Genomic DNA, 6,000 nt, shown 5'->3' with positions numbered 1-6,000 from the left:
TCATTCACAGCTAGAGTAATATTTCTAATAGCTTTCTATCACCCAGCACACACGTGAAAAATCATGATATAAAGTTTATTCCTATGTGACTTCACTACTTACTGTCTATACAAAACACACCAGGACTTCAAAGTTTCAATAGACCCGGTGCATGACCTTGACTATCACCAGGGGAACCTCCACTAAACGCATATTGTATTTTACCAATCCCCACCCTGCAGAAAGGTCGGTGACCCCGCGGTCCAAGTCGCACCGCCAATCCGCTTATCCATTGAGCCCGGCATTAGTCTTGATTTACGTTAACTGACATGCTATTAGCTGCTCCATCACTTTCACCTGTCAGGCTGTCAATCAAAGGGGATCCACAGTGATGGGTGGGAATAGCGTTCGAATCACATTCTGTCCACACCTGCTCGTATATCTCACTGGAGACGGTGACAGCGGATGAGCAAAGGACATCATACCTGGTATCTCTGCTGTGCTGTCATGTCGGCGCTGCAAATGTTTGTGCATCACATCGGGGTGTGCAGCATCTTAATGTGGATTTGGTTTACAGATACAGTTATTGCAGAGGGAATGATATATATGGAGGAAGTAATCCTCTTTCCCCTGTTGGAGCTTTAACATGTCTGAGCAGGGCCGGGCCGGTGATAAGCATGCCATTAAACAGAGCCAAAGTTAAAGGAATTCTTAACCTTTATGCAGTAATATCCAGCTGAAATAATCTGTTGTAGGTACTTTGCACTAAACAGTATGTTGTCCGTGTCAAGGGTACTGAGATATTTCCTGAGAATCCTTCAAACATCATAAGCAGCACCAATCCCAAGGTGTTATGATGAGGCAAGACAACTTCAGATAGCTTGAAATCAGTGGACATCTCTCGGCCCTCCCCGCTCCTCCTCCTTCTGTAGCCCCTCAGCTGAAGTGTGCAATTTCACACTCCAACGTCAAACAGCCGGACAGAAGGAGAATGTATGACCCACCCTGGCATTTGTCCTCATTTCTCTCTCAAATGTGCAAACACTATTACCCTTGGGTTATCTTAAGTGGTGTGGTGAAGATTCACAGCCTCTCCTCTCCTCTTCTTGCCAGACACACCATCAAAAAACACGACAAGCGGCTGGGGTAAAAAGACAGAGCGAGGCAGAGGGGGGAAAGCGATGGAAATGGAGCAGATGTTTGTGTGGCTGTTGATTTGTGGCCTGATAAGGGTGCTACAGCAGCAGCTGGAATTGATGGCTTGTTAGTGAGGACGGGGCCCCTCTGTGAGTTGTTTTCAAAATGATTGATTTACAATAAAGTGGCTCCGGGTGTGTGCATGCAGGCAGAACTGATGCAGATCGATCCCACTGAAATTGATTGATCAGCCATTTAGCTTGGCAGTGTGTTTACCGAACGAAACCGAGCAGGACTCTCCTCCAGGCATCCCCTCGCTCCCCCTTCCCTCCCCATAAAGCAAAGGAGAAATGCCACCTCTGGGCCTGTCTCATTGCTTTGGCAGTGGCAGCAAAAACAAGCCATATCAGAATATGAACCATAAAAACGTAATCATACAGTGAGAAACACTGGCATAAACGTTTACGAGAGTGTACTTTATTCTGCTATCAACGTGTCCTTCTGCGACTCAGAGATACTGCACCTTTAAAAATAATGACTTACGTTCGCTATGCAAGGGGAGGAAAAGTGTTCGCCTTATCGCAGTGTCACATTGAGACTTTCAGAGTGAGGCGTGGAAATAACTAATAACTGTGAATTTCCGTAAACAAGCAGCTCATTCATAGTCATACTTAAAGCTGACACGACAGCAACCTTTACCTGTTTTAGTATTGTTTAGATGACTATCATACATAATAAAGAACAGCCCTCAAGTGTAAAAGAGTCTCATCCATGGGTAGCGTCTTCAGCAATTTATCTAAACAGTGCATATAAGTGTCTCCATGTGTGTTTTATAAGGAGCTGAATTGATGGCTATAGCACAAGGACATTATTTACAATACGACCCCTGTGACTTCTCCTCACTTCCTCCCCGCCAAAACAAACCTCTCTACCACTCCGCCCAAGGACTTAAATCACCTGTCCTCAGACGCCTCATCCTGTTATTTGGATAATTGCCAACAAGAGCAAGCTTTTCCATTCTCACGACAGCATGCAGTGGCACCATCATGTTCCTTATTAACAATTTTACACACTTGGCCGCAGCGAGAGGGTGTCAGAATGCCAATAATATTTACCGTCTGCTGTGCAGCCTATTCAGGGGAGGCTGAGTGTTGCTGATTGCCCTGACAGAGGCTGACAGCGGCCTGAACCTGAGATCCCTGCAAATCGACTCGGCAGAGTGTCTTCTTCTTCTCCAGGCAGCAGGGTGTGCCTGTGGCCATGAACCAGGTGATGGAGCACAACACGACTCATGTGTTAGCGTTTGAAGACAAACAAAGGAGAATCTGTCTTTTTCTACCAGCAAACACTCGCTGAAAGGAGATAATTTAGATAAAGAAATCAACGCCACACAACCTCTCAGATGAAGCCTGACATCCGAAGGATAAAGAAGAATCATATATACTGTATATATACACAATAAGGAAAGTCTGAAAAGGGATTATGTGCAAAATAGGAATGTGATGAGACAAATAGAGACGTGATATTGAGATTTGACACTATTTTAAATAAAGCGCTGATAAAATATGTTACTGGGAAAAGAGTTCCTTTTTGGTCAATTTAAAGTCTGCTTGAACCTGCCATACAACCAGTTTCAGTTACAGGACATCTTCCTTGGTAACTTCCAGTAACTTCAAATTGCAGCTCTACCTTTATGTACTAATGCCCCAAGACATTTTTCACCATGACGAGAAGTTCTGTTCCATTTCAGAGTTTGAGGTCTGGAAATTTGGCTTTAAAAAGAAATGTCAGAAACATTATTACATAAAAAAATCATACAGTATAGATATTAGGGGTGAGGGAAAAAAATCGATACAGCATAGTATTGCGATATTTTGCACGGCAATGTATTGTATTATAGTTTCTGCAAGTGTGTTTTTTTTTTTTTCTGACATGATTTTTTTTAACTGAAGTCTATGATACTGGTTAAATAGCATCAGTTGCTTTTCTGTCCACTTGATGGGGCTGTTGCCACCTTTGTCCAATGAGGTTGGCAAAGGTTTCGGTCATACAGCAAGAGACAGTTTGTACTACCAATATGGCAGCACAGAACAGAGGACCCTGAATGGATCCTTGAGGGACACCATTTTACCGTTATAAACAGTCATGTGCATATGTTTTAGACACGTAGGATTCATCAAGGGCCAAATACACCACGACCTGAGGTGGAGGGCAGCCAGAGTCAAGCTTGGCAACGAATGTCAAGCTCAACAGAATCTTTTTTGTGCTGGCCTTTTCACTCCTGCTTATATAACTGGAGACTGCCAGTGGTTTTTGGGGCCCTTGGTACATCCACAGCCCAAACAGGGGCTTGTGGCAACCCTACTACTCACCTGGACAGTAGGCCATGCTTACTTGCCATATCCACATGCAAGGACATCCAGAGCATGACCGAGTTGTATCAATCTTTCCTGCCCAGTTGTGTTCTCAGGCTGGCTTACTTGCCACAACACGCCTTACTTTAGCCTCCATTTTTGGCCCGAACATGCCTAAAAGTTCTGCACAGACACACAAAAAATGTTGCTTAGGGCTAATTTATGCTGTCACATGAATAGATCCATGCAGTTCAATGATATGTCTTTTACATTGAGGTGGCCACAATTCCTTCATTGCCTCTTTGACCAGCTGTTGTCAGGGCTGCCCCTGTCCGTCAACAAAAACATAAATGATAACGTTTGCTAATTGGTAGTAATATGTTATCCTTCCGCTAGTTTGTGTGAGAAATGCACCAATTGTGAAAACGGGTGTTTTTCATTACTCATTATTCATTACTTCTTAGATGCAAAGCTTTCTATGTGCATTTTCTTTTATATTGACCCTGAAAACAGACTAAGTTCATCCAAGAGAATGAATAATTTAAATCAGCTATCAGATAACGATCACATTCAGATCACATTTAAATCACATTTACTGAAAATATTCTTATTTTTAACAATTTTTGTATTGTGTTAAGCATTAGCAAATTGTGTAATCTTAGAGAAATTGAAACTACCTTATATTCTATTATATATTGTTATAATTGTAAGTCTGTTACCTATCTGTTGCAACAGTTAGAGATGCTTTATATATATTGAACATATATTGGTGATAATATGTTTACTTTTATTTGTAGTACTTTTCAGATGAATACCTTTTTCATATATAAGACACTAAATAAAATTGTATGAAGGTAACAGTAGGTTTCTAATGCAGGTTTATAAGGCTATATATATATATATATATATACACACACACACACACACACACACACACACACACCCACACACACACACACACACTGCCTAACAAATTTGATAGACCACCTGTCATATTTGTCTCAGAGACCATACAGCATCATGAAGTGCTTTAATGCAGACTCTTTCATTTTCAGTGAGCTTTCCACATTTTACCATTTTGAACAGGAATGAGGAATTTCAAACTGAATTCACCTTTTTATACCTAAATTTGAGCCGGCTCACTGGGCTTCTCTGAGAAGTCAGAAATTAATCAAGCATAACATTCAACCACTAAAACTAATTTTTCTGTTCAGGAATGCAAGTAAATAACTATAATTTGACATATTAATCAAGAAATAATAATGTGCTTTACTATTTTTTCTGTTTTTTTTTTAAATCAGTAAAGTTGAAAATTCATGGATAACAAAAGTAATGATATTGTTGCATTAAAAATATCATTTGGGTTGAAGAGCTTCTACATATTGGCGTATTAACCATTGCAGAAATATATAAAAAAAATGATTTTGGTAATTACCAATGCTGTTAATTTAGGGCAGCTATGGCATAAACCTTACTTTTGGTGGTGGTCTAATAAATTTGTTAAATACTGTATATATATATATATATATATATATATATATATAGGTTTTGCTTCTTCATTTTCCCACTGAGATCAAACTGTCTGTTTCAAATGTCATTATGGGTCATTTAGTAAATCAATGTGAGACAACATTTAAAATAATTTTCCAAAAAAGCTTCAGGGCAGATAAGTGAATCAGCTGTCATGGGATAACTGAACCTTCTCAGTCAATCCATCCAGTCTGTAACGATTTCCATACCATTGATGTAAAAGATGTTGACACCAATTATAGCATTTCCCTTTGACCCATGACGAATTCCATTGAAAGTGTTAAACATTTCAAACACACGGACATATACAGCACACACATATGGTTGCAATACATCAAACAAACATGTCAATACTGACGACGGTGTGCTAGTGGTGTGTGATAGAGACAGAAAGTGACAGAGGGAGAAAAAGGGAGATCCAAAGACCAAGGCCCATCCCAATTCAGCCGTGATAATAGTTTCCATGACAATGAGGCATGCTCAGCGCATCACTTGTGGCCCAGATAAACAGTGATCCTTTACAAAAACAAGAAGGTCATTACAGCAGCTTGTCAAATCAATGCCCAGTGTGTCCAAGTTGATTAAGACATCTCCCCTCAGCTCTGACACTCCGTCAATAGCAGCAGGCACACAATGCAGTAGAGGGAGGGGGAGGATACGTGTGTATGTTGGACAGTGGGAAGGGGGGGGTTGCTCTCCTGCTCTTTCTCTGCACGCACACATACACACACCTCTGCAAACACACGCACAGTACTCAGATGATTGGAGTGAAATACCCATCAGTCAAGGAGCCGAGGTGGACTAATGATTCCCTGTGCTGCCTATTAGAACTACATGACAACTCAATCCTGCTCACGGAAAGAGAAATGGAGGAGAGAGGGAGATGGGATGGGAGGGAGATGGGGGAGGCAAAGGGTGGGGGTGGGGGGGTGAAGAGACACAGGAAGAGAGGAAGACAAGAAAAAGTGACCTTGTAGCAGCATCATTTGAGGCTGAATTA

This window comes from Cheilinus undulatus, linkage group 6 (genome assembly GCF_018320785.1).
Source record: "Cheilinus undulatus linkage group 6, ASM1832078v1, whole genome shotgun sequence".
NCBI lineage: Eukaryota > Metazoa > Chordata > Actinopteri > Labriformes > Labridae > Cheilinus > Cheilinus undulatus.
Note: the sequence above shows the minus strand (reverse complement) of the source record.